The sequence below is a fragment of the Dermacentor andersoni genome, chromosome 6 (genome assembly GCF_023375885.2).
Source record: "Dermacentor andersoni chromosome 6, qqDerAnde1_hic_scaffold, whole genome shotgun sequence".
NCBI lineage: Eukaryota > Metazoa > Arthropoda > Arachnida > Ixodida > Ixodidae > Dermacentor > Dermacentor andersoni.
The window spans coordinates 41,358,067-41,382,294 of NC_092819.1; the positions used below are offsets into that span (position 1 = coordinate 41,358,067).

The window sequence follows — 24,228 nt, forward strand, 5'->3', positions numbered from 1 at the left end:
TCTTCCCAGACAGCTGCCCGGTATCCGACGCACGCCTTCCTCCCCTTCATCTTCTTCTTCTTGACCTTCGAATGAAGTGGCCCATGCCACAGAGGGTAGCTGCGAACGAGTGATGTAAAAGAAAAATATTCTTTTGTGCACTTGCGGCCGATAAGAAAAAAGAATTTTGATGCGAACCCTGCGGGAAAATACTCCTGATTTCTTAAATCATTATGTTCAAGGACGTAACGATTAACCGCGCGTGCTTTGCTTTGCTCGGTTCTAAGCTAAGCAACCACCGTTTTCAGTGCCGGCAAGTGTCATTCATTACGAAGCAAGAAAAAAAAAAAAGAAACCTCTACCTATCTTAAATTTCTGGCAGAAAATAAATTTGTCTGTACAGGTTTGAGAGATTCATCGTACACCTTTCAAAATGTTGTTAGCATCAACAGCCCATGGTTCGGGCACGTAAAACCACATCATCTATTTTTTAATTAACATTGCATCGCTGCTCTGTTAGTGCAGTGTTCAACGCGGTCATGCTTCCTCTGTGCCGATGCGGAACGATGACAGCGTTGCTGTGCATGTCAGCGCGCTAAGCTTTTGTTTCAGCATGGCAAACGGTATTAGTCTATCGCGCCACCTGATCACAGAGGCCGTGCTATCGACGCAGTGGTGACATCTTCCGTCGGTACTGCCGCTTTATCAGTCATGGTACTGTCGGCAGCGTTGCTCAGCCGTGACACCTGTAGAAGACTGACCGATAGTCACTGTGCTTTATCGGTAGGTCACAATAAACATGAAAACCCGACGTGGTAGCTCAGTGGCTATGGTGTTTGGCTGCTGAGCGTGAGGTCGCGGGATTGAATCCCGGCGGCGGCTTTTCTGTGGGGGCGAAAACACCCGTGTACTTAGATTTGGGTGCACGTTAAAGAACCCCACGTGGTCGAAATTTCCGGAGTCCTCCACTACGGCGTGCCTCATAACCAGAAAGTGCTTTTGGCACGTAAAACCCCATAATTTAATTCTTGTAATAAACACGAAACACTGAGGTGGTTGCAATTAAAAAAAACATTGATTGAGAGTGCGGATTTTTCTGTGACCGCTCCTATAGGTTCTGATGCCTGCATTTAAATAAACAGCGACGTTTGTGTGCGTTCTATTGTCTGTGTGTTGTCTGCTTCACGGCGTTAGAAAAAATTGGTGCTCTTTATTGAGTGCGTAGAAGCAATATGGTACTGAGGTGTTCGTGAGATCATTGTATAAAAACACAGAAGGATTATTTTCCATGCTCAGACACTGCCGTAAAATTTTTTTGGAGACGCACCAACGATACAAAACCCCCAGCTATTATTTGTGCACGCAGTTCCAGCGCTTGAACTCATATTATCGGACTGCTTCAGCTCATATTTCTAACACCATGCCGCCACCAATACGTGCAGAGAACCATCTGTAACTTTTGACGTGCAACGCGCTTCGCGTCTGACCCTTCGGTCACGTATTTGCTACGTGTAGCCGTAAGCAAGCTAGTTGACTCGGAAGGCACGAGTAAAAGGATTGAGGTGAGAGCACGTCGTTCATCTAATGCCGTGGCTCCTTTCATTCGGTATTCGTTTTGAGCCCGACTGAAAGAACAAAGCTGTCAAGCCGTCGTTCGATTGCCACGTTGGTTGGTGAATACGCCCTTATTTTATCGCTTTGTTTGTTGTCCTTCTTTCGAAACTGTTTCTTTTTTTGAAGCGATCGATCAGAGAGAAGGGAGGATAATGCTTTCGGGCTGGCGTCGTACTGAAATTGCGAGGCTTCATTTTGTCCCGAAATTCTTCTCTCTCGCCCTGCGCGTCTTGAAATGAGACCTTTTTTTGCGTGTGCGCCGAGACGTCCGGTCTTCATCGAAACTAATGACTTCGGCGGCCGCCCATTACAAGAGTTTCACTGGAGGAAGCAATGATGTTGATGGCTTGAGGCGCCGCTCTATTTTTGTCTCGATTCCTTTGTAGCGAAACGATCCCCCGCCGAGCTGTAATAATTTATCAAGCCCGGCAAACATGTGTCTGCTGCGCGCCACAGGCGGGTGGGAGTGTAAGGGGACATGATTACTACGTAAGAAGCACTCGGACCATTCGAGCCACGACCCGGAGATGTGGCGTGATTTACAATGGAGTATCAGCCACAGTGTTCAGCAGTGGTGATTAATCGGCACGTTTAGTTTCCAAATACACCGGAGACGTCGTTAGAAAAAAAAAGACGTTTTTTTTTTTGTTGGATGATGAAGTGATCTTTGGTGTGATTACAGTCGAAAGACCACTGGTACAAAGTCTCGAATTAGGACCTACAGATCGCCAAATTTTTGAATAATTAGTTTCTTTTATTCTATGAGAACGACCCCTCCTGATTAATTACGCGGATTATGTCGGTCCTTTACTTAAGAAAACGCTAAGGAGCTGGAATGAATTCTATGCAATCAAGCGTTACCTTTGAAGATTTCAATTATCTCATAAAGCGTAGTGCATATTAACTTTACGGTAGGGTGCGCTGCGAACAATGCGTGCTCCGTGACAAAAGCTGTATTCATCTCGTTCTTCTCAATAATGGCGTACGGTTTAATTTCTTCATGGCTGTCTTTCTTATGGCGGTGTTAAAAGCTACTCTGCGCGACTCTTTTCTCATCCTGCACGGGGGTACAGGCAACATAAGCGTTTCTACTACGGCGGAAGCGTTGGGGATAACTAGCCCTCGTAATGTAGAATGTTTCTTCTTCGCTCATCGCTCCATCTAGTCTCAAGAAAGTGGATGGCAGCGCTGCCCATCGAAGGAAGTGGTCATTTTCGCTTGGATGACAGTCCGCGCCAATTCTCCAGAAGTGTAGTGTCTTCATTAGCCGAGGCGTGGCGCTGTGCTCGACCGAACACAGCGCCACCTAGGAAGCGACCACCTTCCAAAAGCGCCGAGATTCAATTCGAATGGACGCATTACCTGTTCAGTGGTCGAGATAGGCAAAATACATTTAGAGTATTAATGAAAAGAAATCAGGGAAGAGACTTATAGGAAAATAGTCATTACAGGCATAAGTAACAGCATAACGTAGAGGTAAATGCCAGACTGCAAATCGATGTAGTAAAACCTGATTAGCTCAAGCAGGTGAGGCGACTATTTCTCGCCATCTCGTTTCGAAGGGGACGCCGGTAGAAACCATTATCATCACAATCATCATGAATTGGAGAAAGGACTTCGAGCCGAAAATCGTTCGAGAATGCGGGTGGCAAGAAACAAACTCGAGATAGCCGAGGAAACTTCCCAACAACATTCTATCGCTGGCAGGCTGTGCAGAGGATGGACGAACTGTTAGCGGCGCGAGCGTCCTATAGAGACTACCACCATTCCCGGGAATTACCGTCACTAAGTCCTGACGGAACGGTTTTCTGATCCCCGCACTATGGGCCCGGGACAATGGGGCTGCCTCCAAACGAGAGGGCGATTCTGTGGGGGCCAATCGTTCCAAGCTGGCCGCCGACGACGACGACGGTAATCCGGATCCACATCGAATTTTAGCCGGCCAGCGGGGCTTCCCAGATATTTTCGCCGAATGGACAGGCAGAAATGTCCGATCGGCGCGCGCCTGCCGATAAACTCTGACATAACGTCAAGCAGGGTTCGGACTCGCGGATGGGCTTTAGCGCAGTTCATTATGGCTTCAAATGTCGGCGCCGGAGCTGAGTTACACACGCGATCGAGGTCGTACGTATCTATTCAGAGAGGCCATCTGCTGCCGCTAAGGCGCTTTTAAGAAGGCCTGAAACGTTATTGCGCGGTATCAAACAAGGCAGAGTTGATGATTCGCCTCTCTAAACTATATTCGGGCTTCGAAAGACGCAGCGGGTTATCCGGGCTTCGGGTTACTACAGGTTACAGAATGCAGCGTGTCCGAAATGAAAACAGGAGAAAACAAACGCCGGACAGGCGCTGACTTACGACTTGTCCTGAGTCTTTGTATTTTCCTCTCTTCGTCCCAGTTGCGCCGCGTTCTAACGAAGCGTGAGCGAACTCGCTCAAATCAATGTTTTTAATTTGAGTTGCTATTGCCTATGCGGTTTTATTTGGCATTCATCGACATTTCAGTGCACTGCCATTTTCGCATATACCTTCCGCATCGAAATGCGGTCGTCGGGGGCTGGTACACGAACTCACAAACTCGAGCTCAGCGAGTGGCAGCAAGTGTTCGTCCCCAAAAAGGAAAGGGACAATGAGGCTCCAGACCCCAGGTAGGCGCCGTATTCTTCGTTTATTCACCAACAGCTTGCACAGTACGGCCCATTGTTAAAGGGACCACCTAATATGTATTTGGCTACGAAACCAGCTGAATTAGGGCATTAAGATATCGCGACTATATATTCATTGATACCTATGAGCCCGATGCGCTACCAGCAATTCCTTTCTCTCGATAACGTAGAGGTGTTTCAGCTATTTCAGCTTTAGCTATCAGCTATATCAGTTTCAGCTTTATCCTCGTCTTTCTTTTTCATCTTTCCCACTTATTGTCTCCTTTCAAATCAGAGTACTGCGCATGTCATAATCCAGTGTCAGTGACTACCGTAACGTCACATCATCTGCATGAGAGGAATACGTCATAGCCATATGCCTTCATATCTGCCTTCTCGCCACACCGGCGTCCGTCTCACAAAGGCATGCAGAGCACACGCAAACCCAAGGCCATTGTTATCTTGAATTGCACAGTATACGTCTACCACTGAGACGTTGATTCATCACAATAACGTGTCTTCATGTACAGATACAGAAACACTGGTTTACGTGCGGAATAGATTGATCTAAATTAGGCACGTCCTCGGGTTAACCATCTACTTTGATATTTGTTCATCTCTTTCTCCCTCTAACGTAGACATTTCGTACGTTATCGATCCCAATATTATATATGCGTACTTCGCGTGCCTGCGTGTCACACGCACTTTAACGTTCTCGTGTAGTTTCGAAAACGGGTACCTCTCATGCCACTCGATCACTGCTGCGGCGCATGAGTTATCCATACACCCTTGCACATAACACAAATTGGACGTGCTTTCCTTTCTTTTAATTTGTCTTTTTGACGATATATTTGATCGTTCCTCGTCTTTCTGTAGCTTGTTTTAATGCCTGCTTTTTTTAGAGAGTAATGAATGTTATTTGTTGTAAGGGCAGCAGCTTATCCCTGATGATGTTTATCGCTTATGTTCTGTTAGCCTTCTGAATCTGTTACCTTCTGAATAGCCTCTATACAGATACTATTCAGAAGGCTAACAGTACATAGAAGGTACCACGTATTGGGCTTACATCAAGTGTGCCACTTTTTCAGCGCATTTAGATTCTCCAGGTCAAAGAAACGTATTCCGAATGAAGTAGAAAAGTAGGCGGAAAATAGTAATGATTACAAGAAACCTGGCCTAATAATCGCGGTCATTTAGAAGCATTTTTGTTCCTTATTACACTTGCGAAACGCTGCCAGCATATTGAACTAAACTGTGCCTTCAATAGATTTTGGGCAATCTGCCACATTAGCCCTGAATTGAGAATAGATTCGGCGGCGAGCGAATATCAGGCCTTTGTAGTCATACAGAAAAATGTAATTAGTCGACCAACGGAAAAAAGAACCTTATATTTTGAGCTATCCGTCGCGACGCAGCCACTGAGATCCAAGACGGCGGTTTTGAAAATTTAAGGCGAGATGAATTCAGTGCAGGTCATTGCATCACGCAGTTATATACCACCGACATATTGCGAAATTCAATAAGCTTGGAACTTTCCAATATTGTTGAAATTCAGTTCTATGTTGCTAAGTTCTGCTTGTAATAAGACCTATGAGACAATATTCATTTGCCCCAGCGACACGGCATGGAGGAATGTTTATTGAATAGAGCGTACTGAGCCGAGAAATGAGATGAAGTCGACTCTTCGTTTAGGGGTATCGGAGTAGGGGCGCATTAAAATGGATATAATGTTCGTAAAGCCTTGTACAACGTTCCAGACGTCACATGATTTGCTACTTATTCGGACTCAGTGTATGAGCCAAAGAGGAAATTACAAAATGGCTTAAACTACAAGAATCTCTTCAACAGTAGCTACACTTACAAAAGAAAGATATTAAGTGGGGATTTAGCGGTAAATGCGAGAAAATTGCCTTAGCCTAGTGTCCCGTCTCTCTGAGGTCTCGAGTTCATGCTTTAAACCGCGTTAACCTCTTTACAAAATGTTCTGAAACTCTCTGAAAGCTCTCCCATCCCCTTTATACCTATACCACGAAACCGGATTCCCGCACATCTTTACACATACTTTTTTGTACTTTGGCATTCCTAATGTTAAAAAGGGCTGCGAGCGTAATACTGAATACATAATACGGGCACTATATCCCGTGAGCACATCAATCAAAGGAGCCCTATGAGTTGCAGGGCTTCTCGCGACATCTAGTGAGATTACGCTAAACCAAAATATGCTGTAGATTTATTTGCAGTCAGCGAATTATCCGTTGAAAGCAAGAACGCCAGATGGTGGTGAGTGGCACGGGCGCACGCCAGTACGTTTTGGTGCGACGATGATGCGTTGTGTGTAAAACATGCATGCGAACAGACACTCTATGCCAGTGTCACGTCCGTCTAAGAAAATAAATTAGGGTTACGACGCCTATGATAGTGTCATCATGACTACATCCTCTTACTATATATATACATATAGCTGTCAGATATCTAATACGGCGCCGGTATAAACAAAAATAAGGTAATGAACGTACAGGACTTTTAGCTGTCCGTTTAGCTGAAACCGTTTAGCAGGCTCTTAAATCTGTGATCCATCATATACTCGATATCCTTTGCAACACGGTATCGCTCAAGTGGTACCGTAGTACTTCTCATGTCATTAAGCGCTACCCCTCGCGTTAACGCTAGTCGCTTATCACTTGCAGAGCACACAAAGCCGACTAATAAACGATACAAAGAACCACATATTCCGAGGCCGTCTCTAACCGCGTACACTGAAATATCTTTTAAGGCTAAATGACCTTGCAGTCTCTTTTCTACTGATATTATATGCTGTTGTAAACAAGTATGTCAGTGATGGCACACATTTTGTGCCTTATTTCCTTGTTTTCCTTTTTTTCTTTTTTTTGTCGTGGAAGTTTTGAACAAAAGTGTACTTTGTGCTAACTTATAAGTCGCAGACGGTTCGGGTTTCTTGCGTACAGTAAAAGTAAAGGAACAATGACCGCGTATGTTGGGAATAGGAAAAAGATAATGATTCGTAGAAGACGCTGCTATGCTAGAACGGTTCCTAAGGTTACTTGCTAGGAACTCGCGATGTTTGAGGCATGTCATTAGTGAAGGTGGACGGCCAATGGCAATCAGCTTTGTGAATATGGGCCCAGAAAAAAAAAAACGCGCAACGCTTGAAAAAGAAAAAAAAGTTCCGCAGCCGAATCGCGGCATTGGCCCGCAATAAATGAAAGCTTGGAATGAAATTGCTGATTGATCGGGAATCGCGACAAGGAGCGTGCACTGTTAGGCGAAGTCACAGGCCGCACTTCAGGATTGATCGTTCCACGGTGCTGTGGGTTTGCACGGCAATGCGACCTCAGCGAGACGGACGGGAATATTAATCAAAACCAAGGGCTCGTCCTGTCATCTTGTTCCCGTTCAAGTCTCGACTGTCTCGCATATTTTCCCTCTGTGTTTGCTTTTAACCGTAGTCATCGTATGGCTGCTTCTTCTTTCTCTCTGGATCCGTTTGAGTCCCATTATTTCGAGTGAAAGTGTTCGCCACGAATTATGTACCAATGTTTGCCTCAAATGTTACGCCTGTCCTTATCCGTGAGGTTATTACAAGTGTGCATAGAAAAAAAAAAGGAGACAGTAAGAAAGAAATCGACCGGTCGTGTGGGCGGCCATTTTCAATCTGCAATGGCTTTCGGCACTAGAAGTCATTTTCTCTCTGCAGTTCTTTACGCACGTACGAATGCTATCAATATCTGGTAACAGCAGATAGGTCAACATTTACGCAAGAAAAGAGCAGAGGGAGTAGGCCACCAGTCAGGCAGGTGGCACGCTTCAGGTTCTGTGCTTTTACCTTACTGGCTTGCTTTCGCTCGCCCGTGTACGTGAACGTTCTGATGGTCAAGTTGCTTCCCTGAAAACATAAGTATAGTGGGTCGGTGCATTCTTTACGGGCAATATTGCGAGGCGACACGCCACGTTTTCGTAAAATATTGCTAATTCTCTCTAGGTGGCTGCTTCACCGATGTTCTTATCTTGAAAACATGAATGGACAGGACAGTTGCTACCAAGAAAGTTAGAGGACGTCTGAACGAAAAAAATAGGCCTTTAGAACAACCGCTCTTCAAACGAAAATAAGCTGTGTGTTACAATAAGCGAAGAAAGAATGCATAGGCACATTGATGTCCAAGTAACATAGAAAAGGCAAGACCATTTCTTAGTGCGGGAAAGTTAAAAAAAATCAAGAAGGTTTGGTAGGTTCAAAAGCTCTCTGGGTAGCTGGTACGTTCGCTGCGTTCACTAATAGTAGGTGCTAACACAAAATAGCTTTCCGCTCATTCCGGGACACATTCTACAGCGAGGTCTCATCTTCTCTTTTCTTTTTCTTTGTGCAGATGAGGTTTGGAATCCGTGGGCTCATTAGGAGAGAGCGATGAGGTCTGCGGGTGAATGTGTAGGCACGTGCACGATAGATAGGTATGTGTAAGCCGTCTTTCTCGCGCTGTAAGCCCCATCTTCTCTGTCATTAGAACCCTGTATCTAGCTTTATTCGTATGAACTGGTAGGAAACGATACTCTCATCTACCCAGGCACAGTCTGTTCGTTTGACTATCTGTAACAGCTTACAAGAAGAAAAATCTATAGTCTGTTCAGAAGATCGACTTTGAGACGTTGAGTCAAGGCCCTTGTCAAGTACAAATGAACATCAAAGCATCAAACAGTGCACAAAACTTAACTGCTTTCAGAAACTTGCTCTGTTAGGAAGAAGAACAAAGCTGCAATTGTGCTTTCCAGCAAGTTGTGTATTTGGGCCTTGCGGCCTTTTGTTGAGTAAGCCACAATTGATGAAAAAAAGAGAAACATTATTTCTGAACATTAAAACTGGAAACATAATCTTAAAATTGATACGCGTTATATACTTCTAATCATAGGCTAAACTTATGTTTGTGCGTTCCACAATACGGTCAGCCAAGTTTCACCACAGAGCAGATGACTCACTTAATTTACTCAGAAGTTCCGCTTGTATAGCGCTGAGAGGCAATTAGTGAATTTCCTGCTCCATGACTCAGCTTCATTCACCTTCACCGTTCGTCAATTTCTCCAAAGTCACGCTAGGACTGAAATGCATAATACGGCAAAAGTGTTTGCCGCAGGCAAATCATAACGACAAATTTATCTTTAGACTTAACAGAGGAGGCACTGTCATAGCGAAAGTGCCCAAAACTTTCTATGTAAATCGATGTTGCTGCGGCAAAGCTCTGCTTTGTCGTGACAGAAGGGTGTAGGGCCCCCACAACACCTGCATAGAGTGCGGTAGATGTGCGCGTTTGCATCGTCTAGCATACAAGGCTGCTTCGAAGAAATTTTCGTTCAAATTGCTTCGCCTGCGGGAAATGGACCATGACAAGACTTTATGGCCTCCCAGCTAAGGTAGAGCGATGCTAAGCAAGTACACTTCACCGAATTTGACTGGACGTCGCCTTCAATCACTCTTGTCGGCCCAAACGTTAAAATTGTTTCGTAATAGCAAATTCCAGCCAAACTGACGTTCGACATCTTATTAGCTAAGGCGGCTAGTCAGCGGAAAGGATCCCTTACGAACAGAGAGCAGGAAATTCGGCCTCTGGAAATTTTCGTCGCTGCAGCAAAAAGAAATTTTCAGAATTAAAAAGAATCACTGCAACCCAAATAATGACAACTGTTCGTGGTTTGATAAGCACTAAACGCAACAAACGGCTAAGCATTAAACAGCTGCCAGATATATGGCGAAATACTCGGCACCACCGTGCGAGTTCAGCTCCGGCCTGGTTCAATTCGAAGGGGCCCGATGCTGATTGCGGCGACAGAACGGGTCTGCCAAGCGGAAAGGTTTTTTTTTTTTTTCTCGGAGACCCATTGTCGGAGCGTGCACACGGTGCCGGCTTGTCGCTTCCTCCGTGCCGCCCATCTTGTGTCGGTTCCCCCTTCGCGCGGGAAATGAACGCGGAGGAAAAATACGAACTTGCGTTCGCGAACGGCGAGCCCCGTTCCTCTGGCGTGTTCCCGAACGCGGCGCTAATTTCGCGAACGGTCCGGCCCACTAATTAACAGTTGCTTTGCGCTGACTCGATACGCGCGTCCGTCGGCACGGCTTCCTCTCCGCAGAACCTCGTCAGCGCACCGGGCCACCTTCACAAGCTCAGGTTTCTGTCTAATCTTTTTTTTTTTTTCGTTCCTGTTCTCTTCGAGTAAGTTATACGCAGCGCGCGCAAAGATTGACCTGTGAAAAACTGCCAAAGAACAGCGTTGCGACAATTGTTTGTCATTAATAAGTATTGTCACTCTGTGAAGCTGACAGCATTTCACACCAGTCGTAATGAAAGCGGCGAAGTAGTGAAAAAAAAAGCAAGAAGAAAAGAGAAGGAACTATTCATAGTGTCGGTCGTTATGAAGTTGCTGGTGCGCAAAGTGTTTAGAACAGCACTGCTTTTGCATTAGCTGTTCAACTATGCATTTCGAAAGGGTGAAAAGAATATCACTTCCGTATACAGATTACTATGTTATCTCCATCCAAGTAACTTTGCCGGCAAAATGCAGGAACGCGAAAATGCACAGTCGGCGGCGCAGGCTAACCATTTACGAAATAACTTTTATCACGTGTTTTAATTAGCTATCATATCTATTCCAATATCACGCACGCGAAAACAAATACAACTTCTCGAACATTCGTAAAAGTGCACGTAAAAGTGTAGATAAACAACTTCTCCTTCTCCTTCCTTTCTTTTTCTTTTTTTGTAGTGACGTGCTGTGCAGCCTCTCTGAAGACGATTATGCAGCTCACCGTATGTCCTTGCGTAACTTTCTCATTCCTTTCTTTTATCTGGGCGTTTTATTATTACTTTAACTTTCGTTCCTTGTTTTACACGTTCACAGAATCGTCTCTGGTTCTTTTTATCGCCCGCTAAAGCCTAACACCGCTCCTTCAACCGTATGCTTCCTTCGATGAACTTCTGCTTACGGGGCTCCGATTTTTTTTTTTAGATCTTCGCCCGTCTCGTTCTTTAGCTTCATCATTCCTGTAAGTCGTTTTTCAATCAGCCGCACATCGTGGTGGCTTTAGAGCTGACGAGGGTTCTAGGCTTACTTGTCCTAGCATAACTCATTGGTGCCGTAATGAAGCTCTCACTTAAAAAAAATAAAAAAATATGCTTTGGTTGTCTTGTGTAAGCTGCAATATTTCGTGTTGATTCTAGTGGCCATAAAAAAGTAAAGAAAGAAAGAAAGAAAGAAAGAAAGAAGCGATAAGCAATCTGTGTGGTAACGGAAATGGAATAGGCGCGTCCGTTTTGTCATGGTAAATGAAACTACACTTTTATTGACAGATAAAAAAAAAGCTATTACGCGTATAAATGGGCGAAGAGAAAAAGCTCAAATACGGCCCAATGAGAAAGTTTCACTTTCAGGAAGAAAATGGTTTCTGCATGTGGAGAGCGCTCGAGACGATCAATCAGCCGCAGCAACATAAAATCTGCGCGGAACGGCGCGGAGGTTTCGTAAGCTCCTTCGCCGGATGATCAGAACAGGTAAGAAAGTGACTCGGAGCAGCGACAGACTTTTTTCTCCACGCACTGATTGAGTGCGTAGACAATTCGAGTTGACTCGAAAGTACACGGCGCTTTATTTCATCGCCGCAAAGCACTTTCCGCGATTTTCTGATACGCAGGCTCTCGGAAGAAGCGCAAGACTAACGGCACGTGTAGCATCAGAAGCTTTTCTTTTTTTATCGAAAAGAATAAGGTTCAGTGCGTGAGCGAACCATCCATCCGACGGAATTTTCCTTTCTTGATGCAAGGCTTTAAAGTGCGTTACTTACTTGTTTACTTGTTCTTTTTTAAATGGTTGGCTTTGATGTTGGTCACTGCGCGTGCGTGTCCCTGTAGAAATGTGGGTTCCATTCGCTGAATAAACAGTTGGTAGTGAGCTCTGCGTGTGGGGTGTGTTTGCGTGAATTCGGGAGTGTCAAATTGCGCCTAATTACTTCAATAGGACTTTCCACCGCAACCATTCCAATTTCAATAATGCAACCAATTTTTGAACAACTTGCTTTGTCGCATTGTGGTAGCCCAATCATACAAATCTTTTTTTTTTTTTCAGCATCCGTAATTATCAGTGAGTGTGTCCCATACTGCATGTTAAACCAGGCGCTGTTACCTGTCTCGATAGAATTAGATAGCATACCTCATAGAATTAGCTTTATATACCCGAATGTGTTTAACCAATACTAAGGAATGCAACCACAAAAACAGTGAGGAAGAAAACGAATGTGTTCTCTTAAGATTGCTGTTTAATAAACGATAGAACAAATGACTGCTACAGAGTGGAATGTGTGCGTGCTACCTCCAGTCCTAATGGAAGGAATGAAAAATTTCTTGATGCTGAAATTGGAAGACGGAAGCGCGCTACGAAAAGTCGAAGTGGTTAATCACAATGACTATTTTAGTTTCGCTCCCGTGCCCACGGATGCATAGAATGAAACGATTAGAAGATAGGAGAATAAAAACGGACGAAAAATTGTTTTATTTATGTAGATGTCTGGCACAAGCATCTCAGATAGTACGTACCGAGTTAAGAAGGGTGGAGTTGCTGCGGGAGTGCTGTTCGCTACGTTTCTTTTTTTTTTTTAAATTCCGAACTTGCTCCGCGTCATGCTTGACTACTTGGTTAGTAGTAAAGGGAAATGTAAAAGGATTCATCTGCCTTTTTTTAATGTAGACGGAGTAAACCGGGTAAAGGGCACGAAAAAGAAAAAGAGTCAGTAGAGCGCTGAAATGAGCATTTACGGTTGCGGATTGCTCAAGCAGTGTTTAGTTGTCCGTAAGAATGCCATGCACGCTCGGTGTACGCAGTTAAACAAATTTAGAAATCGCAAGAACACTTGCTTATGGCCTTTTATATTTCAAAAGCCTTAAGATGCTGAAAAAACCGCACGAATCAATTCTTAGAAGCATACCGCAGCTCTTGCATCGGCAACGAACAACGAATTCACAATGCGATTCGTCTAACCAGTGGTACGAAAACAATAAACAATGGAGTCAGGTTGGGTTCGTTCATTGGTTGACAATCCGCTTTCTTTATATTTTTTTTTTCAGTTCACGCAAAAGATGAAGCGAGTGGAGATCAAACAGTCTGTAGTCTACATACGTATAAAGTATATGTTAGCTCACAGCATCTTCCGGGCAAAATTAAATGCGAGGGAGTTAAAAGTGCCTAGCGGAGTCGGAGGTTTTTGAGGCTCAGACACGTAATTGCGCAGGCTTGTGTCGGAGCCTCTGAGATATCATGGTGGTGGGAGAGCGTGACAAAAACGGATCCACGTCGTAGGAGTATGTGGGCACCAACGCGCTGGCTCTGGACTTTGTCCGGCCCCTTCGTTATGTGCGCGTGTTAGCCAACTGTCTGGCACAATACGAGTATACTAACCGATTCGTTCAACCTTTCTGTTCCTCTGCGTTCCCAATAAGTGCCGCCATGCCTGAATATCGCGTTCGCATGCTTTCTTCTTTTTGTTCCTGGATTAAAGGGACACTAAAGAGAAAAAAACTAGGCTGAGCTGTATTAGTAAATTGTCCTTCCGCACTACCAAAAATAATAGGGCCACTCTTACCAGGAGAAGATACTTGGTAAGCGAGAGAAGACGTAAGAACCGGAAAAAAATAAAGAAAAAAAATACTCGTGGCGCTGCCGTCTAAAATTCCCGCACCAGCACACAGTGATGTCATTGATTTCGACAGCGTCAGCTCGCGAGCCTAGTTAATATTTTACATGAACTACATCCTGTCAAAAAAAAAGAAAGAAAAGAAACAAACCAGTTAAGGACTTAGCAAGTTTAAAGAATTTTGCTGGGGTCTAGCGGCGTCAACACGAGAAAGCACTTCGAAAGGTGTGTGATATCACGCTGGCGTACCAGCAGTGCGGTTTCTGAGCGAAATAAAAACAGACGAAAAAGGGTGAAACAAGCTTGACCGATAATTTCCTTTTCTTGTTGTAATCAGCCTAATACCGTGAAGTTGACGTAAATACAGTTTTTAAGGAATTATCTATCAATATAAAATTCTAAAACTGGTTGGTGTCTCTCTTCAGGGCCCATACAATACAAGGGAATTTAAAGCTACCCGCCCGAATATATATATATATATATTCGGCAGTCCGGCGGAGTACTTGCAGAGTGGAGACTGACCGCTTCTTTGCTTTATAGGAAACGCCGACGTTGAAGCAGCAAGGATCGTCCAAACCAAGCTTTCCCGGCCGAAAGGGAAAAGAAAAGACTGAGCACGTGTCGTCACAAGGCACCGCAGGCAAAGCGTCTTCGGAAGCAAGATATGGCCGTGATTTCAACTACGTTATGTGGGGAAAGTGTCCATCTATCGCTGGATGCCGGAACCAGCAGGGTATAAAGGCGCTGCCTACTGGGTCTCGGTTGCAGTCCGGCGGAGTACTTGCAGAGTGGAGACTGACCGCTTCTTTGCTTTATAGGAAACGCCGACGTTGAAGCAGCAAGGATCGTCCAAACCAAGCTTTCCCGGCCGAAAGGGAAAAGAAAAGACTGAGCACGTGTCGTCACAAGGCACCGCAGGCAAAGCGTCTTCGGAAGCAAGATATGGCCGTGATTTCAACTACGTTATGTGGGGAAAGTGTCCATCTATCGCTGGATGCCGGAACCAGCAGGGTATAAAGGCGCTGCCTACTGGGTCTCGGTTGCAGTCCGGCGGAGTACTTGCAGAGTGGAGACTGACCGCTTCTTTGCTTTATAGGAAACGCCGACGTTGAAGCAGCAAGGATCGTCCAAACCAAGCTTTCCCGGCCGAAAGGGAAAAGAAAAGACTGAGCACGTGTCGTCACAAGGCACCGCAGGCAAAGCGTCTTCGGAAGCAAGATATGGCCGTGATTTCAACTACGTTATGTGGGGAAAGTGTCCATCCATCGCTGGATGCCGGAACCAGCAGGGTATAAAGGCGCTGCCTACTGGGTCTCGGTTGCAGTCCGGCGGAGTACTTGCAGAGTGGAGACTGACCGCTTCTTTGCTTTATAGGAAACGCCGACGTTGAAGCAGCAAGGATCGTCCAAACCAAGCTTTCCCGGCCGAAAGGGAAAAGAAAAGACTGAGCACGTGTCGTCACAAGGCACCGCAGGCAAAGCGTCTTCGGAAGCAAGATATGGCCGTGATTTCAACTACGTTATGTGGGGAAAGTGTCCATCTATCGCTGGATGCCGGAACCAGCAGGGTATAAAGGCGCTGCCTACTGGGTCTCGGTTGCAGTCCGGCGGAGTACTTGCAGAGTGGAGACTGACCGCTTCTTTGCTTTATAGGAAACGCCGACGTTGAAGCAGCAAGGATCGTCCAAACCAAGCTTTCCCGGCCGAAAGGGAAAAGAAAAGACTGAGCACGTGTCGTCACAAGGCACCGCAGGCAAAGCGTCTTCGGAAGCAAGATATGGCCGTGATTTCAACTACGTTATGTGGGGAAAGTGTCCATCCATCGCTGGATGCCGGAACCAGCAGGGTATAAAGGCGCTGCCTACTGGGTCTCGGTTGCAGTCCGGCGGAGTACTTGCAGAGTGGAGACTGACCGCTTCTTTGCTTTATAGGAAACGCCGACGTTGAAGCAGCAAGGATCGTCCAAACCAAGCTTTCCCGGCCGAAAGGGAAAAGAAAAGACTGAGCACGTGTCGTCACAAGGCACCGCAGGCAAAGCGTCTTCGGAAGCAAGATATGGCCGTGATTTCAACTACGTTATCTGGGGAAAGTGTCCATCTATCGCTGGATGCCGGAACCAGCAGGGTATAAAGGCGCTGCCTACTGGGTCTCGGTTGCAGTCCGGCGGAGTACTTGCAGAGTGGAGACTGACCGCTTCTTTGCTTTATAGGAAACGCCGACGTTGAAGCAGCAAGGATCGTCCAAACCAAGCTTTCCCGGCCGAAAGGGAAAAGAAAAGACTGAGCACGTGTCGTCACAAGGCACCGCAGGCAAAGCGTCTTCGGAAGCAAGATATGGCCGTGATTTCAACTACGTTATGTGGGGAAAGTGTCCATCTATCGCTGGATGCCGGAACCAGCAGGGTATAAAGGCGCTGCCTACTGGGTCTCGGTTGCAGTCCGGCGGAGTACTTGCAGAGTGGAGACTGACCGCTTCTTTGCTTTATAGGAAACGCCGACGTTGAAGCAGCAAGGATCGTCCAAACCAAGCTTTCCCGGCCGAAAGGGAAAAGAAAAGACTGAGCACGTGTCGTCACAAGGCACCGCAGGCAAAGCGTCTTCGGAAGCAAGATATGGCCGTGATTTCAACTACGTTATCTGGGGAAAGTGTCCATCTATCGCTGGATGCCGGAACCAGCAGGGTATAAAGGCGCTGCCTACTGGGTCTCGGTTGCAGTCCGGCGGAGTACTTGCAGAGTGGAGACTGACCGCTTCTTTGCTTTATAGGTGAGAATGCCTAATTAGGTATTATTGCTTATTTCATTGTTGCGTACTTCTCCGCTGGACTGCATCAGTGTTTCCATGATGGCTGAGTTTGATTGCCTTGCGTGCATGAAATCGATTGCTGATGTTTTGCAGAGCCTCACATGTGCCGAGTGCGACAATCGGTATCATGCAGGAAAGTGCTCGGGGGTTACGAAAACGAACTTGAAAAACTTTTCCACTAAGGAAAAACAACAGTGGGTGTGTCTGACTTGTGTAAATCGTGCATCGCGATTGCCAACTGGAAACGGTGACGGCGTAACCCAGAAGGATAGAGCAACAGATGTATCGGTCGAGCTGTCACTGACACATGTACTGGCCAAAATTGATGTCGTACTGAGTCGACTAGATGTGTTAAAGGCGGCAAGACGTGCAGTTGGACAAGCTCGAGGCTTCCAACCAGGAAATGCTGGCGCAGAGGACGGCAATGCAGGGTATTGAGACATCATTGGGATTGCTTTCATCTAATTATGACACAATGCTGCAAAAGTTGGAGGAGCATAGAAAGGAACTTAAGGAAACAAACAAAAAAGTAACTGAACTGGAAGCCGAGCTTTTGGCCAAATCAGACAGGCTGTCGAATATGGAGCAAGCAGTAGATGATCTTGAACGGTACTCACGAAAAAGCAATTTAGAAATCCATGGTGTCAAAGTGAGTGATAACGAGGACTTACGAAAGGTGGTGGAATCTATTGCAACCAACCTCGAACTTCCTAGGCCCAGTCACGACGACATTGAAGCCGTGCACAGAATCAAAGGCAAAGCTAACTCTGTCCCACCTATTCTGGTGCGATTTTCAAGGAGTGAAACAAAAGAGCGTTGGATTGAAAGGAGGAACAGACTGAAGGGAGAAAAGATATACTTGAACGATAATCTAACTTCCCGAATGAAGAAACTGCTATGGATGACAAAAAATCTGGCGAAAGATAAACAATATCGCTTCGTCTGGGTGCGCAATGGCAGAATACTTGTAAGAAAACGCGAAGGAGCGTCAGTGTTACGCATTGACAATGAACAAGGCTTACATAAAATAATCTAAAATGATTGACCAAGTACGCTCAACTGAACAATGGCTATCAGTGAAAGACGAGTGGGCGTCAGATCTTTCAAGCAGCTTATTGCTTGAGCTAATCCATGTGAATGTGAGAAGCCTGCGCAAACACTGGGACATGTTAAAAATTCACCTAGCTGAAGCACTCCCATCATTACATGTTTTAATTTTAACCGAAATCAATATTTCAAAAGACGAATGCGCTCATTTCGCACTGCGTGGTTTTCAGTCCTTCTTTTTGTGCAGGGATAACAAAAGAGGTGGTGGCATAGCGGTCTATGTAAAAAGTGATTGGCACTGTGAACGAGTGTCCTTTGATTTTCAAGATGCTGAAGTAGTTACTGTACTAATGACTAAAGCAGATCTGGAATTTACAGTATGTGCTGTTTATAGGCCACCGAGCACTAACCTAAATACATTTCTAGACGATTTGGCAAGCTTCCTGACAAAGTACGCAGACAGAAGCAGCATTATTTTGGCCGGTGATTTTAATATAGACATTTTTACAGCAAATAAGCCTGCAACATCTGATTACTTAACACTATTGGCAAGCTACGGACTCGAAAACAAAATTCAGAGTTATACACGAGAGGAAATTCTCGGTCATCGTTTAACAAGGCCGTGTATACACCATATCAGCACAAAAATGTGCAAATATAATTCATTTGGCTGTGTTATTAAGGAAAAAGTAGCGGACCACTACTTTATCGCTATAGCAGTTTCGGGAGAAGCTGCTGCTTTGACTGAAACAAAGATTGTAGAGAAATATGTTTTGAATTCTAATGAAGTAGATAAACGTGTGAGAACATTCAACTGGGATTCATTAACGCGGCACAGCCACCTAAAGGCTTACGAACTGTTTGTAGAGGCCTTTAGAGAAATTTACCTTTGCTCCGAAAAGAAAATAAAACTTCAAAGAAGAAATAAAGATAGCCCGTGGATTGATAACGAAATAATGGAGCTTTGCAGCGTTAAAAGCAAGCTCCTTAGAAAATGCCAAGATAAACCCGGGGACGCTCTTGCAAGAGAAGAATTTAGGCAGATGAGAAACAAAGTAAACGCTAAAATAAGACTAGCTAAGAAGCGCTACCACTCAGGCAGGTTTGCAGCTTGCAGTCGTAATACCGGTAAAACATGGAACTTGGTTAACACTCTAATAGGGAGACCTGCAAAAAAGAGTATTGATAATACTCTTGCTGACGCCTTTCTCGAGTCACCTGCGGTTCAGATAGCGAATGATTTTAACAAACACTTTATCGAATCAGTAAACAACATTACAAATGGGTGTATACCGGCAAATATCCGAAACAATGTTACGTTCTCTAACATTCATTCTGCTTTTCTGCCTACTGTTGATGAAGCAGAATTGTGGGATATTATACGATCCATGAGTTTAACAAAATCTCCAGGTTTTGATAAAATTAGGATAAGAGATATAGCTGCGAATTTCGATGTGCTCAAATCAACACTACTTTACATCCTAAATGAAACATTAAAAATGGTCAGATACATGAAAACATGATAGTTACCATTGTGAGACCTCTTTATAAGAAAGGATCTCGAAAACTTTACGAGAATTACCGACCAATTTCAGTTCTTTCGTCTTTGGCAAGCATATTGGAAAAAATAGTCTATGTTAATATGGCCTCATTCTGTGAAAAGTTTAGCCTTATTAACCCAGCGCAGTTTGGCTTTCGCTCGGGACAGAGTACTGTGGGTCTGTTAGAAGATTTTAATGACTATATCTGTAACGAAATCGATAAAAACAATGTTGTTTTGACTCTTTTCGTTGATTTACAACGAGCATTTGACACATTAGATCATGAACAGTTACTATCAAAACTAAGCAGATGTGGTTTCAGAGGCCCGTATAACTCATTTTTTAAAAATTATTTAACAGGCAGACAACAGTGTGTTCGTGTGGCGGAGTCCTATACTTCTTTATTGCGTGTTAAATCAGGGGTACCGCAAGGGTCCGTATTGGGACCGCTTTTGTTTAACATTTACATGAATGATCTTGCTTGCTTACCCCTAAAATCAAAAATTTATTTATACGCTGATGACACGGCTTTGGTTGTATCGAACAAACTTTCGAGCGAAGCCGCTAGAGTGTTACAGTATGATGTCTGTAAACTACTTGATTGGTTCATTCATAACAAAATGTTCATTAATAAATCGAAGACTACTATGATGTGTTTTCACAGCCCATATAAAGCAGTCACGGATATTTCCCCTGTTTATCTCCACACCAGTGACTGCCTTGCATGCTCATGTCCTCCGGTAGCTCTGGTAAATAGCACAAAATACCTGGGGCTACACTTCGACGACACATTGTCATGGAATGTCCACATTCAAGAGCTCGCAAAGCGCTTACGTTCTGTGTACGCTCATTTGTATGCCCTAAAATCTTTGTGATGTAAATATTCGTAAAATGGTTTACAAGGCACTTGGGGAATCGATCATAAAGTACGGAATAACAATTTATGGCTTTGCTTCTTCTAGTAGACTTAAGATAATTAACCACATCCTAAAAAAAATTGCCTATAGCCTCTCGTATGGCACACTTGGTCACGGGGAAGATCTCTTGCTGAGCATGTACCAGTCAGACATGTTGTTTGTCGAGCAACAAGTTTTGTTCGACGCCATGTGCAAAAGTTATTTTTCTGCTATATTCAAAAACTTGAACGTCAAGTCTCGCAGCTTACGTCAGACAGAAAAATATGTGGTACCTCGTGTGTACACAAACTACGGCAAGAGAACTCGTGCTTTCTACGTGCCGGCTAATTTCAATAAATTGAAGGAGAATGATATCGCGGGAACATTTAAACAGATAAAATCACATTTAAGGTCATGGGTGATACGTAATGTCCATATTCTTTGATGTTTTCTTCGGGATTTGAAGCATGCGAACCTGATTGCGAAGTCATCTCTAATGTCAATGTGCACTTTTTTTCCCCTGTTGATGCAATAATTTGTTTTGTGCAAATAATATCTTTTGTTCACTTTTGCAATATCATTTTTTCCTATATTCCTTTTATTAATTTATTTATTTGTACACATATCAGTACTACCAGCTGACTGCCCAGCCTCGCACACAAGCAATGTTGCTTATGCGGGCTGTATTTGTAACAATGACATGACTGGATGTAATAAAGATTATTATTATTATTATTATTATTATTATATATATATATATATTTGCTACCTGAACATGTAAATACAGATGGTGATGATGATGATGAAGCATCAATTAATGGCACAAACCCACTATGGGGGATAGGCCACGAATCGGGTGGTAATGTGATTAAATAAATAAATACATATATAAGTAAATAAATAAATAATTAAATAATATAATTGGATAAATAAATAAATAAATAAATAAATGGTCAGTCGACTTCAAAAATTGCAGTAATGGTTGCGTTGCTTTCTGAAAGGCTGTCGCATAACGTCACAGTACAGCAAAAAATGCCTCTGAGAAATGGAACTGAGTCCTGTGGGTTTATCACTTTCTAACGTGAACAAGAAGATAAAAGATGTTGTTTTGACAGTTGGCATCGGCATGAGTCTCGCCTAAGCCTAACAGTCATTCTAGTGAGGAATGGTTAGGATATTATTCGTGGCGTTTAAGAATGACACTTGACATGCGCGCTGCACATCACTGTAGAAGTGCGTACACGGAGAATCTTCAACTTGCATGAGCCGACTTCTTCTTTTAAGAGGGGGGGGGGGGGGGGGGGGGTTCTATGCGTTATTTCTGCCATCAGTATTCTATCTTTTCACTGCATGTGGTTCCGCAGGTCTGAATCATGCAACAATTATTTCTCAGTAGTTCATCACTGTTTATATGTCCGAACCTTAAGTCAGATCTAGCGACCTTTTGGGCGTATAGCTTTAATCACCGCGTGTAAAGACTCAATGCGCGAAAAAGGAATGGGCGAAAGTTGATCGCAGGAGGCGTACCACTACGTGCTGCGGTTGCTTAGTGGCTACGGTGTTGGGTTGCTGAGCACGAGTTCGCGGGATCGAATCCCGGCCGCGGCGGCCGCATTTCAGTGGGGGCGAAATGCGAGAACACCAATGTACTCAAATTTATATGCACGTTAAATAACTCCAGGTGGTCCGAATTTCAGGAGTCCCTCAACTACGGCGTGCCTTTATAATCAGATAGTGGTTTTGGCACGTAAAACTGCATGGTTTAATTTTAACTACGCCACTATGGAATACTCGACGCACGCATTCCGGATCGGCCATCTCAGACCCAAAGGACAGTTCAAGGATATCATCCATTTTTTTTTCAAGCCGGTTCTCATTACTTACCGGTGTGTTACGAACATGAAGAATCCCACGTTTGAAGCGATGCTTTCCGTGTAAACGCTCCCGGAACTTCCTGACCGTGGCTGCTGGGTGCTGCTGCTGTATGGCCGACTAGCTCATACTTAAAAAAAAGTGAATCACGTGCCCGACGATGGGAACGAATACCCGATGCTCAAACCATTAGGCCACAGTCACAAACGTTTTTCTATCGTACCAACGCCAGCTAGCTCTTTGAGATGATTGCCGCGTGTGCCATAACGCGTAGCACGGGTGTGCTATAACAGATGCGCTCTCGGGGCCAGTTTCCTTTACGCGAGAGACGCTGAAATGAGATGGGAAAATTTGTAGCATTTGATTGACTGCTTCACGAAAGCTTCGGTTCTCCATAGACTCCAAAATGTGCGTTGGATCTGAGCACTTTCTTACTTTTTTTTTCTTGTCTGCGTACCACGAGTACACTCTGAGAGCAACTCCAAGTGCGCGGAGAAAGTGACCGTCTCTCTCTACCCACGTTCTTTGTGGCGAAAATCGCTTTTATTGGGCTGTAAGCGAGTAAAGGTGTTACTCAGTGTGGTTAGTTGGCATGTCGGCCGATACATTCGGGGTCTTCGTGTCAAACTCTGGCTATTCGAAACGCACTTCACGGGTGCTTTTCGTCGTAGGTGACGTCGCAGCGATTTCGATCAAATTAACGCCAATTTTCACGATAGGTGACCAAACTATAGCAAGAAAGAATTGTGCTTTTCGTCGTAGGTGGCGTCGCAGCGATTTCGATCAAATTAACGCCAATTTTCACGATAGGGGACCAAACTAGAAAGAAAGAATTGTTACCATTGAGTTCTGCCATGCGTTCGATTTTATATATTACGCACTCGCTTCCGAGTTATTTAAAAAAAAGGGGTTCGAGACAATTAGCACAAGGGGTTTCGCGAGAATAAGTAGAACTTTATCAATCTAAGTGTTTCTTAATTTCTTACTGTAATCTCTTTTGCATCTTAATTATAAGCACAAAGATCTCTGCATGCATAACGCTGTTTGGCAACAACGCCGCAGCAGCTACCTTACTTTCATAAGAAAGAAAAAGAAAGAAATGCGATTTAGACAATTGTTCAACTCCTGTGAGTGTTAGTGAGAAGCACTCATCTTCTTCTTTTAGGATTTTAAACCAGTTTCTATACCAGTGGTTCAAGCGGCCACAAAAAGTCACCCTTAAAAAAATTGACCGCATTGGTCCATTATTCGCAGCTATTGAAAGTGTGGAACTACATTTAATGTTTCAGTGGATTGTCTGTTATTTTTGTTCCCAGCAGAAGGTATTCTCGTATAGAATTATTCTTTACTCCATCTTCGTTTTCAGCCAATCTAGGCAACAACAGGATCACGTTTCTGCCCCGTCGTACTACGACTGTGCTTCATTGCGCTTCAGAACTGCAGCTCCTTCTTTTTTTGCGTGTGCAAAAAAAAAAAAGGAAGCACAGATAGAAAGAAGCTGCGAAGAGACAGAAAGTAGCTCAGTGAAACACTACAAGTTACTTCAAAAGGTTGTTGCCATTAAGAAAATCACAGCTTCGAGCCCTTGTGCCGCACTATTGCAAATCGCCCCTTGCATTGTGCTTTCGTTCATGCAAGAAGAATATCCCATGTGATATTGTAGCCTCTTTGTGTGATACATTTGGGGAAAGGAACTACAGCGTACCTACAAGGGAAGACATATAGTGGATGGCTGCGGATAACCGTATTCATTTCTCCCTGCAACGACACCTTTATATTATTATGTTTCATTTATTATCCGTGACACTTGGGAGTTTGGACCTGCCGTAGCGTGAAATTGAAGGGCTGTCTTGTGCTTGGCAGAGCATATTGAAAACTTTAGCAACTATCCATTAATCAACAAATCAACGTCTATTGCAACGACAGGTCGAAGACTCCGCATTGGCCATAAAGAGCATTCCGCTACGCACGATAGCACGCTTAACGGAACGCCATTGCGCATAGGAAAGAAGGCGTGAAAAAACAAACAAAAACACGTTGTCAGGAAACGCCACACTGCATGCAAATCTTCAAAATATCGCTTCTTTGAGCACCGTTTGAGCGCTGCGTGCGCGCGGGCAGTAAACGACGAGAGAAATTGCTTTAA

At 44.4% G+C, this 24,228-nt stretch overlaps 1 protein-coding gene across 1 annotated transcript in view; it reads left to right on the forward strand.

Moving 5' to 3' along the window:
• The window catches only part of Tusp (WD40 superfamily protein Tusp), a 203,236-nt gene that overhangs the window by 51,621 nt on the left and 127,387 nt on the right, over positions 1–24,228 (forward strand). The gene's annotated exons all lie outside the window — the stretch shown is intronic.